The 22,595-nt window shown below is 43.3% G+C and overlaps 5 pseudogenes across 5 annotated transcripts; all 5 read right to left on the bottom strand.

Annotated features, from left to right (window-relative positions):
• Nucleotides 1-203: 203 nt before the first annotated feature.
• LOC311019700 (odorant receptor 131-2 pseudogene) lies at nt 204-1,137 on the bottom strand (annotated as a pseudogene). Its single transcript has one exon. The product of its transcript is annotated as an odorant receptor 131-2 pseudogene (transcript).
• A 3,127-nt stretch (nt 1,138-4,264) lies between these two features.
• On the bottom strand, nt 4,265-5,131 carry LOC311019699 (odorant receptor 131-2 pseudogene; annotated as a pseudogene). The gene has a single exon. The product of its transcript is annotated as an odorant receptor 131-2 pseudogene (transcript).
• A 3,331-nt stretch (nt 5,132-8,462) lies between these two features.
• On the bottom strand, nt 8,463-9,329 carry LOC311019698 (odorant receptor 131-2 pseudogene; annotated as a pseudogene). The gene has a single exon. The product of its transcript is annotated as an odorant receptor 131-2 pseudogene (transcript).
• Nucleotides 9,330-10,348: 1,019 nt separating this feature from the next.
• On the bottom strand, nt 10,349-16,598 carry LOC311019697 (odorant receptor 131-2 pseudogene; annotated as a pseudogene). Its single transcript has 3 exons — nt 15,797-16,598; nt 10,939-11,108; nt 10,349-10,459 (listed from the first exon to the last, which is right to left on the bottom strand). The product of its transcript is annotated as an odorant receptor 131-2 pseudogene (transcript).
• A 4,999-nt stretch (nt 16,599-21,597) lies between these two features.
• Nucleotides 21,598-22,464, bottom strand: LOC311019696 (odorant receptor 131-2 pseudogene; annotated as a pseudogene). Its single transcript has one exon. The product of its transcript is annotated as an odorant receptor 131-2 pseudogene (transcript).
• Nucleotides 22,465-22,595: the final 131 nt, after the last annotated feature.

The raw sequence follows: 22,595 nt of genomic DNA, 5'->3' as shown, positions 1-22,595 counted from the left end.
TTGAGAAATAATGAGATAGATTCAACTAGCAAGGAGTTTATAATTTATTAGGTATACGTAAAGATAACAGACAAAATTTGATACGGCAAAGGCTGCTCAACAGGGCTGCAGTAAAAAACAAACTTAGTTGACTCCAAGTATAGTCCCAGACCAGGTCCAGTCTAGTTTGAGTCAAAATCAAAGGCTCTCATAGTTTTAAGTTGTCAATTGAAAAAATCTAAAGCTTTGTTCTTATAAAAGCCGCAGAGAGTATTTCAGTGCATGTAAAAACTTTTCATCCCTGAGGCCATAAACAAGAGGACTCAGACATCTTGGAGCAAGATAAAAAGTTATGTAATTAAAGTACCTGACATTAACATATAACATGAAATTAATCTGAAGTACAGCAACTTCTATGAAGGGACACCACAGCTGGATGAGACAGAGCAGCAGCTGGAAACCATGAAGAATTACTGTTCTGAGACCTTTCCATGTTGACTTTTTATTCTCTCCCGATGCAGCTAAGGCCACTTTCATGATTTTAACATAGGAGAAAACAATAGCAATAAACATCAACAAGAAGTAAAACATATTGACAGCTGACAAAAGATCACTCTGCCATTTATAAAAAATAAAAATCTCCACAGTACAAACCCTGTTTTGTGTGTAAAAGTTAAGAGAGGCAGATGCAAAGAAGGTGGAAAGAACCACAATACAGGATACAGAGCTGAGGCCGTGAATGATGAGGATACAGTGCATAGTGTTGCGTCTGGAGCACAGCTCTCCGTGGCGCAGCGGCATGCAAATGGCCACATAACGCTCCAGGGTCATTGCTGTCAAAGTAACTGGGGTGGCAAAAGTGTACAAAGACAAAACAATATATATAATTATGCACAACCATATTGGTATGGTCAACTGAAAATAAAGAAGGATGAGCAAAAGATTTGTTAGAATCATATTCAGACAATCAGACATTAATATATTAGCAAAGAAGACATAGCGCATGGTTGTGTAGAATAATTCCTTCATAAAAAAGGTTGTAATCAACAAAAAGTTAATGCAGAGGAAAACTGCAATCAAAACCTGGACTATAATCACCTGTTCATTGATTTTTCGCATTAAGAATGCACCACCAACCACTGAGTTATTATCAGCCATGTATTTCAACATTTTGACTAAATACAGAAAGAAGTAAGCAGAGCCAAAATCACATAATCATGAATAATTATCTAATCTTTGTCTGACAAAATAATTGAAACAAAAAATTAAATAAAGCGACACACACTAAATCCAGAAACCTTTTAACAGCTGTGGTGTATTCAACCTAACCCCAACAGGTGAAAAAGCTCCTTCAGTTCCCCAAACTGTACTAGCACTGATAAGACATCATGGCTCACAGTTACAAAGACAAATGTTTTCTGCTGAGCTCTGTTTGGTCTTCTGAGAAATTATATAGTCATGAGTAGAAAACAAGGAGGACAACAACAAGCTGAGCTTTGCACCTCAGTGTCGTCATCACTCAACACAGCTGATGCTCCTCATTCGTTCAGATAAAGTAACTGCTGGAAAAGAGCTTTTGATTGTTATCAGTTTTGTGGCTCCTTTAACCCTCTGAGACCCATTGTGGCGTATACGCTAGAAACATGCACGTTATTTCCTCTTAAACTAGAGAAACGGGGCTAAACAACGGTACCCTGCTTGTCCATGTGAGAGATTTATTTCTGACAACAAAACGTATGCGTAAAGTTGTAAAGATGTGACTAGATGTCTCCTCGTTTCCGCGGCGCATTTCTTCGTTTTGTTTATGTATATCGATCATTATTTTCATCCGCCATCTTGCTCGTGACGTATAGAGTCACGTTTATGCATCGGACGCTCGTATTGGCTCCTGTAGCGGCTTTTACAGCCAATCGGTAAGCCTGATTTACGCTTGGCCGTGAGTCGTTGTGTTTGCCCAAACGGGAGACACGGAGGAGTTCAAAGCAGAGAAAAGAACAGTCAAAAAGTTACTGTAGTGATAGAGAACGTTAAATACATAAATGGCACAGAAGAAGTACACTTTATACACACATATTTAGGAAAGGACGATTGCTGGCAAAAAAAACGCCCATGGACACTACTCAAAAGAATATCCATATTTCATAGACAAAAGCAGCTAGAAGCTTCAAATAACTTCTAGAACAATCCAAACAAGTGTGCTAAACTTTCTATGTTGAGCTTTTCTTTCGTTATAATGGTTTGCAGTGCTTTTTTTAATAAAATGTGTAAAAATGTAAGGTGCGTTTTTATTTATTTTTAATTTATGGGCTAAAATCCCCTATTATAGTGTATATAAGTATTTATTGAGTGATACACACAGTTACCTGAGGTTGTGCTGATTCTGGGGATGTGTATAACTTGATGATACTCTAAAAAATCACAATTTTATAGGCAATACACAAAAGTATGACAAGACGGAAAGTTCTCTATGTGGGTCTCAGAGTGTTAATTTATTTTCAGCAACTGTGCAAAAAAACAGCAGATAAAAATAGTTTTTTTCTCATAAAATCCAGACAGGATAAGCTTTTTAAACCCTACTTTACAAACAATCTTCCTATAATGCAGTGATCAATGCATATAGACAATATGTATATCCCCAAATAAGCAATAAGTAATGTTATGTTTTACTTGATTTTACTTTCATATAACTTCATGTCATTTTATTGAGCTCTTGGCTTCGACTTGTACTAGGGTGATGGTTGAGGAACAAATTTCAACCTCCAAATGTGAAAACTGTTGCTGCCAAAGAGTAGGGGCATTTTTGTGGACTGACCAACCGAGGCTGCTGGGATTCAGCGTAGACAGGAACTAGAGACGGCTTCAGATACAGGAACTAGAGGTGGCTCAGCGATGGCTGTGTTTAGGAATGTTTAGGAATTCTACAATAAAACCAAAAGATGGAGGTGTATTGGTATCATTTGAATTTGTAGTAGAGAAAAAGAAAAAAAGGCTGTAGTTAATATACTAAAGACTTAAGATAGAGTAAAGTAGAGTTAAAACTCTGAAATGCTCGTAATCCAATTAGTAAAGTACACTAATGTGTAACGGTAAAGTTTTGATACTGGTGCGTGGCGTCAAGGCCTGAGCTTCCACAGTTAGTTGTGAGCTCCGAACAGGCAGGTTCAGGTTCAGGTTCAGGTTACTTTATTCGTACCCGTAGGTAAACTTGTGTTGCAGTTTAAAAGTGGGCTTCCGTCACACAGTTAGGACAACACATGCACACAAACAAAAATGGGACAGTTACGTACAGTGGATAAAACAATTAAAGTGCTCCAGTGCTAATCCAAATTTGGACACTTAAAACTGACCAACATAATTAAAATATAATAAAACCCTGATAAATTGATCTAAAAAATCAACAAATAAATAAATAACACATACAAAATTAATGTTGTGCAAATATAGCAGTTTCTACAGCTTGTTCTTCAGCGTGATTGCAGCTGGAACAAAGCTGTTTTTAAAACGCTTGGTTTTAAACCTTGGAACTAAAAACCTTTTTCCAGAAGGGAGTAGCTGAAACTCTTTGTGCAAAGGGTGCAAACGGTGATTTAAAATAGACTCGGTTATCCGCTGTACCTGTCTAGTGTACAGGGAGGCCGGGTTCGGCTGAGATTCACCAATTAACTTACTGGACCATTTCACCACCTGATTGAGTGAGTTCCTGTTCTTAATAGAGAGACTTCCAAACCATGAAACCAAAGAAAAGGATACAATAGATTCGATAAAAGCACGATAAAACAAGGTCATTATGGTTTTATCCACCTGGAAAAAGAACAGTTTCCTCAGACAGTGAAGACGCTGGTGTCCCTTTTTACACACAGCAATACAGTTTTCTTCAAAATTCAGTTTAAAATCAATTATTGTTCCAAGGTATTTGTATGAATCCACATATTGCACCGGCACAAAAGTGTTCATGGTCAATGTGCTGTTTGTTGCATTGTTCTCTGAAACAAACAAATAAAACCTACCTCCTCAATACTGAGGAAGAACGTTTCACACAAAGGTTGACAGTCGAGTCTGAAAATTCCAAGTGAATGACCAAGCACAGTGACAACTTTCAGAGCTTTCACACTCATTATTTCGGACGTGCACACCTTGCACCGTTTTTACCAAGACAAAAATAAACCTCAAGGACACCTCAGTGGTGGTATTGAGGGAGAGACGAACGCTTTTCAAGAGATAGGGGATATTACTTTTGGAAGTCATAGTTTTATGTTGTCAATTGAAAAAATCTAAATCTTTGTTCTCATAAAAGTCGCAGAGAGTATTTCAGTGCATGTAAAAACATTTCATCCCTGAGGCCATAAACAAGAGGACTCAGACATCTTGGAGCAATATAAAAAACTATGTAATTAAAGTACCTGACATTAACGTATAACGTGAAATTAATCTGAAGTACAGCAGCTTCTATGAAGGGACACCACAGCTGGATGAGACAGAGCAGCAGCTGGAAACCATGAAGAATTACTGTTCTGAGACCTTTCCATGTTGACTTTTTATTCTCTCCCGATGCAGCTAAGGCCACTTTCATTATTTTAACATAGGAGAAAACAATAGCAATAAACATCATCAAGAAGTAAAACTGACTGACAGCTGACAAAAGATCACCCTGCCATCTATGCAAAATGAAAATGCCCCGAAAACAAACCCTGTTTTGTGTGTAAAAGTTAAGAGAGGCCGATGCAAAGACGGTGGAGAGAAACACAATACAGGATACAGAGCTGAGGCCGTGAATGATGAGGATACAGTGCATAGTGTTGCCTCTGGAGCACAGCTCTCCGTGGCGCAGCGGCATGCAAATGGCCACATAACGCTCCAGGGTCATTGCTGTCAAAGTAACTGGGGTGACAAAAGTGTACAAAGACAAAACAATATATATTATAATGCACAACCATATTGGTATGGTCAACTGACAATGGACAAAGATAAGCAAAACATTTGATAGAATCAAGATCAGACAATCAGACAGTAATGTATTTGCAAATAAGACGTAGCGCATGGTTGTGTAGAAGAATTCCTTCATAAAAAAGGTTGTAATCAACAAAAGGTTGATGCAGAGAAAAACTGCAATCAAAACCTGAACTAAAATCACCCGTTCATTGCCCTTTCGCATTAAGAATGCACCACCAACCACTGAGTTATTATCAGCCATTTTAACGTTTTGACTAAATACAGAAAGATGTAAGCAGAGCCAAAATCACATAATCATACATCATTATCTAAACTGTGTCTTTCAAAATAATTGAAACAAAAAGTTAAATAAAGCAACACTGCACTTCCCTGTAGTCTTAAATCCAGAAACCTTTTAACAGCTGTGGTGTATTCAACCTAACCCCAACAGGTGAAAAAGATCATTCAGTTCCCCAAACTGTACTAGCACTGATAAGACATCATGGCTCACAGTTACAAAGACACATGTTTTCTGCTGAGCTCTGTTTGGTCTTCTGAGAAATTATATCGTCATGAGTAGATCACAAGGAGGACAACAACAAGGTGAGCTTTGCACCTCAGTGTCATCATCACTCACAGATACACTCACAGCTGGAAAAGAGTTTTGGATACTTACCAGGTTTGTGGCTCCTTTAATTCATTTTCAGCAACTGTGCAACAAAACAGCAGATAAAGAGTTTTTTCTCATAAAATCCAGACAGGATAAGGGTTTTAATACCCATTTAACAAACAATCAAACTATGATGCAGTGATCAACGCATATAGACAATATTTACATCCCCAATCAGTAATAAGTAATGTTATGTTTTAAGGATTATGTACTTTGAACAGATTTTACTTTCATATAATTTCATGTCATTTTATTGAGCTCTTGGCTTCGACTTGTACTGGGGTGATGGTTGAGGAAAAAATTTCAAACTCCATTTGCCAAAACTGTTGCTGCTAAAGAGTAGGTACATTTTTGTGGACTGACCAACCAAGACTGCTGGGATCCAGCCTAGACAGGAACTAGAGACGGCTTAGCGATCGCTCAGCAAAAATAGGAACTGGAGACAGATGTGGCTCAACGGAGATGTGAATTGGAGCAGGCTGGCACCGAGTGGACAGAGGAACTGGTGAATGCTGGCACCCATCAGACACAAGAACTGGAGAATGCTAGCGCCCAGTGGACAAAGGAAGTAGAGAATGCTGGCGCCCAAAAGACACAGGGATTCAAGAATACTGGCGCCCAGTGGAAACATGAACTGGCGACGGCTGAGGCCCAGCTGACACAGGAACTGGAGTCGGACAGACTACCGTGGAGACACGTTGAACTGCCGTCAGACAGACCACTGCCTGTCCGGAAAAAGCATTTTTTTCCCCTGCTGTCTCTCTCTTTGCCCACTGAGTAGCCAGAAACGACTTGACCAGTTCTCTATAGCTGAGACCAAAATACCCCTTTTCCACCGAGGCATTTTGAGGGCCGGTTCGGAGCCGGTGCCCAATCGCGAACCAGTTCTTCCTGTTTCCACAGACAAAGAGCCGGCTCTCGGCCTGGAAAACTGATTCCCGAGCGGCCCCAACTCTTTGCTGGGCTGGAACAGGGCCCGGCTTACGTTAGGGGCTGGGGGCGGGGTTAACGCTCGAGGCAACGGGGGAAAATACGCCGCTGCGGAGTTTTACTAACGTTACTGTTCCCGGTAAGTTTCACTTTTAAAATGTTTCACCTCGTTGCAAACTAACGACACATTTCTGTTTAGTTTACCAAGCTAGTGATTAGGTTCGTAACAGCAGCAACTAGTGGCTTTGCTTCCTCGGGTAATGTAGGCTGATCGGCTAGCTAGCCAGCTAGCGTGATATTGCTAACAACAACGTTAGCATGCCACTTTCTGACTGCCGTTGGCTCACTAAACGTTACCAACTACCAACGTGACTTAACATCTGTGTTCACGGCGTCGTGGACACGTTTGTGATTAAACCGCTGTTCTCCGGTTTGTGTTTGTAGAGCTGTCGGACATCGGCGATATTGAACGGAGGTCCAACCTGCAGATGACTAAACATCAAACACTCCGATCTATTGATCACACACTGTTCTACACTTTAAAAAATGTTGTGATTTTAGTATTTTGTGTATTTTACTGTTATTGTATTATCTACCAAAATAAACACTTTTTCTGAAGAGACATGTCTGCTATGCTTGAAATTAGCGCTGCGGGGTAACCTCAGACGTATACAGTGACGTAATGACGTGGTTCTCTGGGCTCTCTAGCCGGTGGAAACGCAAACAGGTTCTCGGACGGTTCGCAAGTTTAACCAACTGCGAACCAGCACGGCACCGGCCCGGCTCTTGAACTAGGTTCGCGTTGGTGGAAAAGGGTAAAGAGTACCCAAGACAAATGACCAAGACGAGTGTAAGACTCAAAAACACGGTCTTGAGCATGGACTCCAGAGTGAGACTGGACTCAAGTACTACAAAGAACCAGCCCAGATTAAATGTTTAACTAAAGCTGAGTCCAAAATGTATACTATGAATAGACTTTGTTGGAAATGTGTTTTTTAACCAGTAACACGTGACAAAACAACTCATAGCAATTGTTTAGGAATTCTACAATGAAACGAAAAGATTGAGGTGTATTGGTATCATTATGATTTGTAGTAGAGAAAAAGAAAAAGGTAGTACACTAAGGTGCGAGGGATGCAAAGCACGGCATGATCATTTCATATTAGAACAGGTCAACGACTCTGACATTTCAAAGGTCAAATGATTCAAGAAATATGCAACAGCATGTTGATGTCTTTATCTTTTTCGCCTTTATTTATTGAGTGGAATTTCACTCAGAGGCAACCAGATCACAATCATCGGTAAAGTTTTGTTCCTTCTGCTGCATGTCGTCAAGGCGTGAGCTTTCACAGTCGATGTCTGAGCTCCGAACAGGAACAAAGGTGTTCATGGTCAATGTGCTGTTTGCTGCATTGTTCTTCAAAAACAAACAAATAAAACCGACCTCCTCAATACTGAGGAAGAACGTTTCACACAAAGGTTGAATTTCCTGTAAACAATTTGATTTGGTTGGGAAACTATTTACAAAAATGTTTGGGACTTCCTGTTTCTAAAGCATTTAAAAAAAAATTGAATGCCTTTTTAAAATCCTCAGACTAGTTAATAGTACTTTTATCAGTAAACTATTTTTGACAGTCGAGTCTGAAAATCCCAAGTGAATGACCAAGCACAGTGACAACTTTCAGAGCTTTCACACTCATTATTTTGGACGTGCACACCTTGCACCCTCTTTACCACGATAAACATAAACCATGCTTTACACGTTCACACCTGGAAGCTGTCCAGTACAACACAGTCTGGTCTGCTGACCAAGGAGCAGCACCAGAGAAGCAGTTGGGGTTCAAGGACACCTCAGTGGTGGAGGGAGAGACGAACACTTTTCAAGAGATGGGGGACATTACTTTTGGAACTCATAGTTTTATGTTGTCAGTTGAAAAAATCAAAATTTTTGTTCTCATAAAAGTCGCAGAGAGTATTTCAGTGCAGTTAAAAACATTGCATCCCTGAGGCCATAAACAAGAGGACTCAGACATCTTGGAGCAAGATAAAAAACGATGTAATTAAAGTACCTGACATTAACGTATGACATGAAATTAATCTGAAGTACAGCAGCTTCTATGAAGGGACACCACAGCTGGATGAGACAGAGCAGCAGCTGGAAACCATGAAGAATTACTGTTCTGAGACCTTTCCATGTTGACTTTTTATCCTCTCCCGATGCAGCTAAGGCCACTTTCATTATTTTAACATAGGAGAAAACAATAGCAATAAACATCATCAAGAAGTAAAACTGACTGACAGCTGACAAAAGATCACCCTGCCATCTATGCAAAATGAAAATGCCCCGAGAACAAACCCTGTTTTGTGTGTAAAAGCTAAGAGAGACTGATGCAAAGACGGTGGAGAGAACCACAATATAGGATACAGAGCTGAGGCCGTGAATGATGAGGATACAGTGCATAGTGTTGCGTCTGGAGCACAGTTCTCCGTGGCGCAGCGGCATGCAAATGGCCACATAACGCTCCAGGGTCATTGCTGTCAAAGTAACTGGGGTGGCAAAAGTGTACAAAGACAAAACAACATATATAATTATACACAGCCATATTTGAATGGTCAACTGAAAATAGATAAATATAAGCAAAAGATCTGTTAGAATCAAGACCAGACAATCAGACAGTAATATATTAGCAAATAAGACGTAGCGCATGGTTGTGTAGAAGAATTCCTTCATAAAAAAGGTTGTAATCAACAAAAGGTTGATGCAGAGAAAAACTGCAATAAAAACCTGAACTATAATCACCTGTTCATTGATCTTTCGCATTAAGAATGCGCCACCAACCACTGAGTTATTATCAGCCATTTCAACGTTTTAACTAAATACAGAAAGATGTAAGCAGAGCCAAAATCACATAATCATACATCATTATCTAAACTGTGTCTGTCAAAATAATTGAAACAAAAAGTTAAATAAAGCAACACTGCACTTCCCTGTAGTCTTAAATCCAGAAACCTTTTAACAGCTGTGGTGTATTCAACCTAACCCCAACAGGTGAAAAAGATCATTCAGTTTCCCAAACTGTACTAGCACTGATAAGACATCATGGCTCACATTTACAAAGACACGTGTTTTCTGCTGAGCTCTGTTTGGCCTTCTGAGAGATATTATATAGTCATGAGTAGAAAACAAGGAGGACAACAACAAGGTGAGCTTTGCACCTCAGTGTCGTCATCACTCAACACAGCTGATGTTCCTCATTCTGCATTAGTACAGATACGCTAACTGCTGGGAAAGTGTCTTTAATTCTTTTTCAGCAACTGACCAACAAAACAGCAGATAAAAAGAGTTTTTTTCTCACACAATCCAGACAGGATAAGGTTTTTAAACCCTATTCAACAAACAATCAAACTATGATGCAGTGATCAACGCATATAGACAATATTTATATCCACAAATCGGCAATAAGTAGTGTTATGTTATAATGGTTATGTACTTAAAACAGATGTTACTTTCACATAATTTCATGTTATTTTATTGAGCTCTTGGCTTCGACTTGTACTGGGGTGATGGTTGAGGAACAAATTTCAACCTCCAAATGCGAAAACTGTTGCTGTCAAAGAGTAGGGACATTTTTGTGGACTGACCAACCGAGGCTGCTGGCATCCAGTGTAGACAGGAACTAGAGACTGCTTCAGCTCAGTTGATACAGGAACTAGAGGTGGCTAAGCGTAAGCTGCGGCTCAGCGAAGACCTGAACTGGAGACAGATGTGGCCCAACGGAGATGTGAATTGGAGCCGGCTGGCACCGAGTGGACAGAGGAACTGGTGAATGCTGGCACCCATCAGACACAAGAACAGGAGAATGCTGGCGCCCAGTGGAAACATGAACTGGAGTTGCTGAGGTCCAGCGGACACAGAAACTGGCGATGGCTGAAGCCCAGCTGACACAGGAACTGGAGTCAGACAGACTACCGTGGAGACACGTTGAACTGCCGTCAGACAGTTCACGTTGAGGGGGTCACTTCTTAGGGCCATCCAATCTCTGTACTCCCAAACGAGAGCTGTGTTCGGGTACTCGGCAGTAAGTCGAACTTGTTTCCAGTGGGGGTTGGCCAATGCTGCGCTTTGTCACCAATCCTGTTCATGATATTCATGGAGAGGATATCGAGGCGTAGTCGGGGAGAGGAGGGTTTGCAGTTCGGTGTGCTGCGGATCGCATCGCTGCTTTTTGCAGATGATGTGGTCCTGCTGGCATCATCGGTCTGTGACCTCCAGCACTCACTGGATCGATTTGCAGCCAAATGTGAAGCGGTCGGGATGAGGATCAGCACCTCTAAATCTGAGGCCATGGTGCTCAGCAGGAAACCGGTGGTTTTCCTGCTCTGGGTAGGGAATGAGTCCTTACTCACCCCAAGTGAGGGACTTGAAGTACCTTGGGGTCTTGTTTGCGAGTGAGGGGACTATGGAACGTGAGATTGGCTAGAGAATTGGAGCAGTGGGGGCAGTATTGCACTCGCTGTACCGCTCCGTTGTGACAAAAAGAGAGCTGAGCCAGAAGGCAAAGCTCTCGATCTACCAGCCAATCTTTGTTCTTACCCTCACCTATGGTCATGAGGGATGGGTCATGACCAAAAGAACTAAATCGTGGGTACAAGCAGCCGAAATGAGTTTCCTCAGGGGGGTGGCTGGCATCTCCCTTAGAGATAGGGTGAGAAGCTCAGTCATCCGTGAGGGACTCGGAGTAGAGCTGCTGCTCCTTTGCATCGAAAGGAGACAACTAAGGTGGATCGGGCATCTGGTAAGGATGCCACCTGGGCGCCTCCCTAGGGAGGTGTTTCAGGTGCGACCAGCTGGGAGGAGGCCACGGGGAAGACCCAGAACTAGGCACTGGCCTGGGAACACCTTGGGATCCCCCAGTCAGAGTTGGCTGATGTGGCCTGGGAAAGATAAGTTTGGGGTCCCCTGCTGAAGCTGCTGCCCCCGCGACCCGACTTCACAAACAAGGGTTTTAAGGGTTATGTACTTAGAACAGATTTGTTCTTCCATGTTCCTTACTTGACTTTCATTTAACCTAATTTGATCTGTATTGCTTTTGGCTTCGCCCTGTACTCGGGTGAAGGTTGAGGAACAAATTTCAACCTCCAAGGCTGAAAACTGTGGTCGCCAAAGATTAGGGACATTTTCGTGGACCGACCAACCGACAGACAGAGTGAGCTACAAACTTGTGTAATGAGTTAATAAACTTGTCTTACTTTTTCTTAAACCAAATCATTATACAACCAGAATTTTTGACCTAATGATGGTGCTAATCTAACACCTTTCTATCAGAACCAGCATTAACTTTTTCAGAAATTTGTGCTACAGTACATTATCTGTTGGATATTTTCCCTGCTTCTAACACATCAACTTTGAGGACAAAATGTTCACTTGCTGCCTCATAGATCCCACCCACTGACAGGTGCCATGATAATATGATAGTCAGTGTTATTCACTTCACATGTCAGTGGTCATACTGCGACAGATTATCAGTGCAAATATACCATGGTGTTGCATTTTTTGCTGTTCTGTAAAAATGGTCCTCCCTGTATTAAAAAAATAATCCCATGTAAAGCATCATACCCCGTATCTCCTTCCATGTTCCTTACTTGTATCTCACTGAAAACTATCTGCTAAAGCTCAAATGTTTTGTGCGTGTATTTTTAACATAATCATCTGTTCAGTAGTCCAGAGCAGAGAGTCACTCATATACACCGATCAGGCATAACATTATGACCACATAATATTGTGTAAGTCCCCCTTTTGCCGCTATAACATCCCTGACCCGTTGAGGCATGGACTCCTCGAGACCTCTGAAGGTGTGCTGTGGTATCTGGCACAAAGCCGTCAGTAGCAGGTCCGTAAGTTGCGAGGTGGGGCTTCCATGGATAAGACTTGATTGTCCATCACATCCCACAGATGCTCGATTGGATTGATATCTGGGGGAGTTGAAAGTCAGCACCTTGAACTCATAGCCATCACAATTTGGCCCTTGTCAAAAATCGCTCAAATCCTTATGTTCACCCATTTTCCTTGCCTCTAACACATCCAAGTCCTAATTCATTTCTAATTCGTTTCTATTACCATCCATCCATCCATCCATTTTCTTCCGCTTATCCGGGACCGGGTCGCGGAGGCAGCTGCCTGAGCAGGGACGCCCAGACTTCCCTCTCCCCGGACACTTCCCCCAGCTCTTCTGGGAGGACCCCAAGGCGTTCCCAGGCCAGCCGGGTGACATGGTCACTCCAGCGTGTCCTGGGTCTTCCTCGGGGTCTCTTCCCGGTGGGGCATGCCTGGAACACCTCCCGAGGGAGGCGTCCAGGGGGCATCCGATACAGATGCCTGAGCCACCTCAACTGGCTCCTCTCGATGTGGAGGAGCAGCGCCTCTACTCTGAGCTCCTCCCGTGTGACGGAGCTCCTCACCCTATCTCTAAGGGAGCGCCCCGCCACCCTGCGGAGGAAGCTCATTTCGGCCGCTTGTATCCGGGATCTTATTCTTTCAGTCATGACCCAAAGTTCATGACCATAGGTGAGGGTAGGAACGTAGATTGACCGGTAAATTGAGAGCTTCGCCTTTCGGCTCAGCTCTCTCTTTACCACGACGGACCGATACAACGACCGCATTACTGCAGCCGCTACTCCTCCACTTGAGGCAGGAACTCCCCCCCGACCTGGAGGGAGCAAGCCACCTTTTTCCGGTCGAGAACCATGGCCTCAGATTTGGAGGTGCTAATCCTCATCCCGGCTGCTTCACACTCGGCTGCAAACCGCCCCAGGACATGCTGGAGGTCCTGGCTCGAAGGAGCCAACAAGACCACATCGTCCGCAAAAAGCAGGGATGAAATCCAGTGGCTCCCGAACCAGATCCCCTCCGGCCCACGGCTGCGCCTAGAAATCCTGTCCATAAAAATAATGAACAGAACCGGTGACAAAGGGCAGCCCTGCCGGAGTCCAACATGCACCTGGAACAGGTCTGACTTACTGCCGGCAATGTGAACCAAGCTCCTGCCCCGGTCATACAGGGACCGAACAGCCCTTAGCAGAGGGCCCCCGACCCCGTACTCCCGAAGTACCTCCCACAGAATGCCACGAGGGACACGGTCGAATGCCTTCTCCAAGTCCACAAAACACATGTGGACTGGTTGGGCAAACTCCCATGAACCCTCGAGCACCCTGCGGAGGGTATAGAGCTGGTCCAGTGTTCCACGGCCAGGACGAAAACCGCATTGTTCCTCCTGAATCTGAGGTTCGACTATCGGCCGAATTCTCCTCTCCAGCAACCTGGAATAGACTTTCCCGGGGAGGCTGAGAAGTGTGATCCCCCGATAGTTGGAACACACCCTCCGGTCCCCCTTTTTGAATAGAGGGACCACCACCCCGGTCTGCCAGTCCAGAGGCACTGTCCCCGACTGCCACGCGATGTTGCAGAGACGTGTCAACCAAGACAGCCCCACAACATCCAGAGACTTGAGGTACTCAGGACGGATCTCATCCACCCCCGGTGCCTTGCCACCGGGGAGCTTCTTAACTACCTCGGTGACTTCAGCCCGGGTAATGGGTGGATGAACCTCCGAGTCTCCAGCCTCTGCTTCCCCAATGGAAGACGTGTCAGTGGGGTTGAGAACCTCCTCCTTGAACTGACACCTTACCGTGGTGGAGGGGTTTGAGCACCTGAATGATCCTAGGAGCTATGTTGTCCGGGGCTTAATGCCCCTGGTAGGGTCTCCCAAGGCAAACAGGTCCTAGGTGACAGGTCAGACTAAGAGCGGTTCCAAAGCCCTTAATGAAAGAGTTTAAATCGAGGAAGTTTACGTCGCCCGGATTGGCGTCACCGGGGCCCCACCCTGGAGCCAGGCCCGGGGTTGGGGCTCGCAGGCGAGCGCCTGGTGGTCTGTGGCCACGGGACCCGGCCGGGCACAGCTCGTAAGAGCGACGTGGGCCCGCCCTCCTGTAGGCCCACCACCCGCAGGAGGGTTCAGAAGGGGCCGGTGCGGTGGGATTTGGGTGGCTGTCCTGGGTGGGTGTCCCGGCGACCCAATCCCCGGACAGTGACTCTAGCCGTGGGGACATGGAATGTCACCTCACTGGGGGGGAAAGAGCCTGAGCTAGTGCGGGAGGTAGAGCGCTACCGGCTACAGGTAGTCGGGCTCACCTCCACGCACAGTCTGGGCTCTGGAACCCAACTCCTTGAGAGAGGCTGGACTCTCTTCTACTCTGGAGTTGCCCGCGGTGAAAGGCGCCGAGCTGGTGTGGGCTTGCTTATAGCCCCCCAGCTCGGCCGCCATGTGTTGGAGTTTTCCCCGGTGAACGAGAGGGTCGTTTCCCTGCGCCTTCGGGTCGGGGATAGGTCTCTCACTGTTGTTTCGGCCTATGGGCCAAACGGCAGTGCAGAGTACCCGGCCTTCTTGGAGTCCTTGGGAGGGGTACTTGAGAGTGCTCCAACCGGGGACTCCATTGTTTTACTGGGGGACTTCAACGCTCACGTGGGCAACGACAGTGTTACTGGAGGGGCGTGATTGGGAGGAACGGCCTCCCCGATCAGAACCCGAGTGGGGTTCTGTTATTGGACTTCTGTGCTGGTCACGGTTTGTCCATAACGAACACCATGTTCAAACATAAGGGTGTCCATCAGTGCACATGGCACCAGGACACCCTAGGCCGGAGGTCAATGATCGACTTTGTGGTTGTGTCATCTGACCTCCGGCCGTATGTCTTGGACACTCGGGTGAAGAGAGGGGCTGAGCTGTCAACTGATCACCACCTGGTGATGAGTTGGATCCGCTGGCAGGGGAGGAAGCTGGACAGACTTGGCAGACCTAAACGCGTTGTGAGGGTCTGCAGGGAACGTCTGGTGGAACCCTCTGTCAGGGAGGTCTTCAACTCCCACCTCCGGGAGAGCTTTGACCAGATCCCGAGGGAGGCTGGGGACATTGAGTCCGAATGGACCTTGTTCTCTGCTTCCATTGTTGACGCGGCTGTTCGAAGCTGTGGCCGTAAGGTCTCCGGTGCCTGTCGTGGTGGCAATCCCCGAACCCGGTGGTGGACACCGGAAGTAAGGGATGCTGTCAAGCTGAAGAAGGAGTCCTACCGAACCTGGTTGGCTCGGGGGACTCCCGAGGCAGCTGACGGGTACCGGCAGGCCAAGCGTGCTGCAGCACGGGCGGTCGCTGAAGCAAAGGTTCGGGTCTGGGAAGAGTTCAGGGAGGCCATGGAGGAGGACTATCGGTCGGCCTCGAGGAAATTCTGGCAAACCATCCGGCAGACATCTTGGAGCAATATAAAAAACGATGTAATTAAAGTACCTGACATTGACGTATAACATGAAATTAATCTGAAGTACAGCAACTTCTATGAAGGGACACCACAGCTGGATGAGACAGAGCAGCAGCTGGAAACCATGAAGAATTACTGTTCTGAGACCTTTCCATGTTGACTTTTTATTCTCTCCCGATGCAGCTAAGGCCACTTTCATGATTTTAACATAGGAGAAAACAATAGCAATAAACATCAACAAGAAGTAAAACATATTGACAGCTGAAAAAAGATCACTCTGCCATTTATAAAAAATAAAAATCTCCACAGAACAAACCCTGTTTTGTGTGTAAAAGTTAAGAGAGGCAGATGCAAAGAAGGTGGAAAGAACCACAATACAGGATACAGAGCTGAGGCCGTGAATGATGAGGATACAGTGCATAGTGTTGCGTCTGGAGCACAGCTCTCCGTGGCGCAGCGGCATACAAATGGCCACATAACGCTCCAGGGTCATTGCTGTCAAAGTCACTGGGGTGGCAAAAGTGTACAAAGACAAAACAATATATATAATTATGCACAACCATATTGGAATGGTCAACTGAAAATAAAGAAGGATGAGCAAAAGATTTGTTAGAATCATATTCAGACAATCAGACATTAATATATTAGCAAAGAAGACATAGCGCATGGTTGTGTAGAATAATTCCTTCATAAAAAAGGTTGTAATCAACAAAAAGTTAATGCAGAGGAAAACTGCAATCAAAACCTGGACTATAATCACCCGTTCATTGACCTTTCGCATTAAGAATGCACCACCAACCACTGAGTTATTATCAGCCATTTCAACGTTTTAACTAAATACAGAAAGATTAAAGGAGAGCCAAAATCACATAATCATACATCATTATCTAAACTGTGTCTGTCAAAATAATTGAAACAAAAAGTTGAATAAAGCAACACTGCACTTCCCCGTAGTCTTAAATCCAGAAACCTTTGACAGCTGTGGTGTATTCAACCTAACCCCAACAGGTGAAAAAGATCATTCAGTTCCCCAAACTGTACTAGCACTGATAAGACATCATGGCTCACAGTTACAAAGACACATGTTTTCTGCTGAGCTCTGTTTGGTCTTCTGAGAGAAATTATATAGACATTAGTAGAAAACAAGGAGGACAACAACAAGCTGAGCTTTGCACCTCAGTGTCGTCATTCAACACAGCTGATGCTCCTCATTCTGCATTCGTTGAGATACACTGACTGCTGGAAAAGAGTTTTGGACAGTTATCCAAATCCTCATATGATGCAGTGATCAACGCATATAGACAATATTTATATCCCCAAATAAGTAATAAGTAGTGTTGTGTTTTAAGGATTATTTATTTAGAACAGATTTTACTTTCATTTAACTTAATTTGATCTGTATGAGCTTTTGGCTTTGCCCTGTACTGGGGTGAAGGTTGAGGAAGAAACTTCAACCTCCAAGGCAGAAAACTGTGGTCGCCAAAGAGTAGGGACATTTTTGTGGACCAACCGACAGAGTGAGCTACAAACTTGTCTAATCAGTTAATAAACCTGTCTTTCTTTTTCTTCCCAATATGCTGGAAACAATTTCCTTCACATGTTTTGTTTGCTTGTTTTGTCTTTGTTCATAAAAGCTTGGTCACTGTTTAGAGTCATCAGTTAACCTATCCCCATCCTGCATGTCTTTGGACTGTGGGAGGAAGCTGGAGAACCCGGAGAGAACCCACGCTTACACGGGGAGAACATGCAAACTCCACACAGAAGGAACCCGGGCCGACCCAGGAATCGAACCCGGGACCCTCTTGCTGTTAGGCGAGAGTGCTACCCACTACACCACCATGCAGCCCCAAATGTGCAACAAAACAGCAAATAAAAAGAGTTTTTCTCAGTCTGACACCACAGACATTGAACAGTCTGCATAAGTGAAAGGCAAATTCACGAAAACATTAAGCAACACACAAATGTCCTGCAAGTTAATCTTCAGAACTGAACATTTTTATTTTTGAAACATCAATTGAATTGCCAGAAGGGAAAAGCTAACTTTGGGCTATAAACAAACTATTACACTTGTATGCACAACGACCCTCCAAAGACAGACGAATCAGCATGATGATGTTTCCATTTGTCAGCAACCGTGAATTTGAAGACTTTTAAAAGCTTTCAAATTCCCGTATTTTATATCGTAGAACAAAGTGATGGCGTTAAACTCTCCACCTGCTCCCTGGACCCCATCCCCTCCATCATTTTCAAAGCCTGTCTCCCCTGTCTCACTCCACTCATCATCACTGACGTTTTAAGACCCTCCCTCACCTCTGGTACTGTTTCCTCTCCTTCCATTAATAACTGAAAAATCCCACACCACCCCAGTTACATATGGTGTCCCCCAAGGCTCGGTGCTTGGTCCCTTCCTATTCATCCTGTATACTATCCCTCGGTCACATCATACGCCGCCATCTACTACAATTTCACTGCCACGCCGACGATGCCCAGCTTTACATCTCCACGAACACCATCAGTCCTGCCATTCTTTCCACCCTCACAGACCCCCTTACTGATATAAAAACCTGGATGAGCAACAACTTCCTCAAACTCAACTGCTTAGTGTCCAAGTATTTTATTTTTCTGTGTTTTGTATTTGTCCAGCAACTCATGTAAAGTGTCTTTGAGTATCCAAAAAAGTGCTATATAAGTCCTATGAATTATTATTATTTAGTATTATGTGAGCGTACCCCACTGGCTCTATACAACTGATAACACCTTCCTGGTTTGTAACGTTAGCACTGTTAGCCAATCATGCTAGCCACCAGCTCAGCCATCGCCATGTTGAGGAGAACTGTTGAGAAGCAATAAATGTGGTCTGAATTTTGCATTTAGCACCTTTAAGTAGAGCACTTGAGCAATGTACCTAGCTATATTACCATTCTGTGACACGTGGCATATTGATGTGTTTACTGTCATTAGCAGGTACTCAATCACACACACGCCAGGAAAAATAGGATATTTCATCGTAATGAGTAATTGTATAACTTTGACTTTGCTGCACCACAGTGAAGTTTGTACTTGAATGTAGTGTACTTTGAAAAGTTAACTTTGAGGCGTAATGGGGGGATATTACACTAATAGCCCTGGCTTGTTTGTCAGCAGCAGAAAATGTTTTTCTCCAACGTAATGAGCCAGTTATCTGTATTCCTCTGTGTAACAACAAACTCCAGTGAAACTAATTAAAAGTGATGATTAACGGCATCATTAATTATTCAAGTCTGAATGTTTTTTTTTCTTTCTTTACTTTTAACATGGTAACCAAGGTGAACTTTGAAGAAAAACATTTTGCTGAAGTCAGTTTACACATATTGACAATTGCTCTTATGTAGCCATATCTTTATGTGACCACTGACATAAGGTTCCTCCCCGGCGTAGTAAAATAAATAACAATCTCTTAACTTAGTTTAACCATACGTACTGTGCAAAACATAACATGACCATCAATATTTCCTTGAGTACAGTCATCGTGATGTTTTTGTCGTAGAGAAGCAGTTATAATTAAAGGCCATATCAAAATGTCCTTAACCATATCTCACACAGTGCCATGCATAGGTGCAGCAGCTATGGCGTACTGCAAATTAAGACTGAGGGTAATTTAATCTTGAATCATAATCTAATTGCATTTAACATTTATGATGTAATTCTGTGGAAATATATCAGGAAATCCACGTAAGCCCTCCATCATTCTTTTAGCGTCTTCTTTCAATCTGGATGATTTCCCTTTATTTGCTCTCTTATTTTAATTGTTGTGCTCATCCTTCACACACATTACTTTCTTTCCACTCTCATAGAGTGTCAAAGGCCATCTAAGGGCCCGTATGTTTGCACAGTGCTGTTTCATCAAGTCAGGAATAACCACACTTTTTCCATTTCATTACATAAACCAAAAGCAAAATAAATAAATGTGAAAGTCAAACATTAACCCTTATTAATGGGCAATATTTCCCGGCGACCGGATGGTCCGCTCGTCGCTCGCGCTCACATCCAGCGATCCAGAGGCCGAGTGTAAACTGCCAGACCTGATTCCGAAAAAATACTTATCTTGAAGGACCTTGAATTTAAATCATTTGGACAATGTATGTGTATTTAATCTTGTGTCTTGTTGTTTCTATGTCTTTGTATACCGGTTCTGACTTGCTGTTGCCTTCTTGGCCAGGTCACCCTTGTGAAAGAGATCTTCGATCTCAATGGGCTTTTACCTGGTTAAATAACGATTAAATACTTAAATAAAAGGCCAAGTGTTTACTAGAAATGTGTGTCAGTAAAGTGTCATCATGTTCTCCGTGTACTCTCTTTGAGATGGTGATGTGTGAGTGCAAACCAGCGGGGGACTGGCGAGGGGGGGACAGATCACCAACTTCTAAATGTATTTTACATTTCAACTACATATATGACCCAAATTAAATACACATTCATGTTTCCTCCGGTGAAGTAGTCTTTTAACTGTTACACATTTGATAGTATTTAAAAATGCTTCATCTTTATCCACTATCAATAGTATCACTCATTGATATAAAAGCAGAATGAAGGTTCTTTCTTTGCAATTTCATTACAAACCCTGGCTGAAGATAACATTGCAGTTTTTTTTGTAACCACAAGAGGGAGACAGTGTTCAGTGTGAACGATTCACAGCGGGGGAGGGGGGGAACCTTTGCTCAGCGACGACGAACATTTTATTGTGGCGGACCAAAATGGCCGCGCTGAGGAGGGTAACAACCTGCTTCCTGCTCCTCAGCAACTGTGCAAAAAAACAGCAGATAAAAAGAGTTTTTTTCTCATAAAATCCAGACAGGATAAGCTTTTTAAACCCTACTTTACAAACAATCTTCCTATAATGCAGTGATCAATGCATATAGACAATATGTATATCCCCAAATAAGCAATAAGTAATGTTATGTTTTACTTGATTTTACTTTCATATAACTTCATGTCATTTTATCGAGCTCTTGCCTTCGACTTGTACTGGGTGATGGTTGAGGAACAAATTTCAACCTCCAAATGCGAAAACTGTTGCTGCCAAAGAGTAGGGGCATTTTTGTGGACTGACCAACCGAGGCTGCTGGGATTCAGCGTAGACAGGAACTACAGACGGCTTCAGATACAGGAACTAGAGGTGGCTCAGCGATGGCTGTGTTTAGGAATGTTTAGGAATTCTACAATAAAACCAAAAGATGGAGGTGTATTGGTATCATTTGGATTTGTAGTAGAGAAAAAGAAAAAAAAGGCTGTAGTTAATATACTAAAGACTTAAGATAGAGTAAAGTAGAGTTAAAACTCTGAAATGCTCGTAATCCAATTAGTAAAGTACACTAATGTGTAACGGTAAAGTTTTGATACTGGTGCGTGGCGTCAAGGCCTGAGCTTCCACAGTTAGTTGTGAGCTCCGAACAGGCACAAAGGTGTTCATGGTCAATGTGCTGTTTGTTGCATTGTTCTCTGAAACAAACAAATAAAACCTACCTCCTCAATACTGAGGAAGAACGTTTCACACAAAGGTTGACAGTCGAGTCTGAAAATCCCAAGTGAATGACCAAGCACAGTGACAACTTTCAGAGCTTTCACACTCATTATTTCGGACGTGCACACCTTGCACCGTTTTTACCAAGACAAAAATAAACCTCAAGGACACCTCAGTGGTGGTATTGAGGGAGAGACGAACGCTTTTCAAGAGATACGGGATATTACTTTTGGAAGTCATAGTTTTATGTTGTCAATTGAAAAAATCTAAATCTTTGTTCTCATAAAAGTCGCAGAGAGTATTTCAGTGCATGTAAAAACATTTCATCCCTGAGGCCATAAATGAGAGGACTTAGACATCTTGGAGCAAGATAAAAAACTATGTAATTAAAGTACCTGACATTAACGTATGACATGAAATTAATCTGAAGTACAGCAACTTCTATGAAGGGACACCACAGCTGGATGAGACAGAGCAGCAGCTGGAAACCATGAAGAATTACTGTTCTGAGACCTTTCCATGTTGACTTTTTATTCTCTCCCGATGCAGCTAAGGCCACTTTCATTATTTTAACATAGGAGAAAACAATAGCAATAAACATCATCAAGAAGTAAAACTGACTGACAGCTGACAAAAGATCACCCTGCCATCTATGCAAAATGAAAATGCCCCGAAAACAAACCCTGTTTTGTGTGTAAAAGCTAAGAGAGACAGATGCAAAGACGGTGGAGAGAACCACAATACAGGATACAGAGCTGAGGCCGTGAATGATGAGGATACAGTGCATAGTGTTGCGTGTGGAGCACAGCTCTCCGTGGCGCAGCGGCATGCAAATGGCCACATAACGCTCCAGGGTCATTGCTGTCAAAGTAACTGGGGTGACAAAAGTGTACAAAGACAAAACAATATATATTATAATGCACAACCATATTGGTATGGTCAACTTAAAATAGTCAAAGATGAGCAAAACATTTGTTAGAATCAAGACCAGACAATCAGACAGTAATATATTAGCAAATAAGACGTAGCGCATCGTTGTGTAGAAGAATTCCTTCATAAAAAAGGTTGTAAGCAACAAAAGGTTGATGCAGAGGAAAACTGCAATAAATACCTGAACTAAAATCACCCGTTCATTGACCTTTCGCATTAAGAATGCACCACCAACCACTGAGTTATTATCAGCCATTTCAACGTTTTAACTAAATACAGAAAGATATAAGCAGAGCCAAAATCACATAATCATACATCATTATCTAAACTGTGTCTGTCAAAATAATT

Source organism: Eutrigla gurnardus, assembly GCF_963514095.1.
Source record: "Eutrigla gurnardus genome assembly, chromosome: 10".
NCBI classification, from domain to species: domain Eukaryota; kingdom Metazoa; phylum Chordata; class Actinopteri; order Perciformes; family Triglidae; genus Eutrigla; species Eutrigla gurnardus.
The sequence above is the reverse complement of the archived record's forward strand: the minus strand, read 5'-3'. Positions and strand labels throughout refer to the sequence as shown.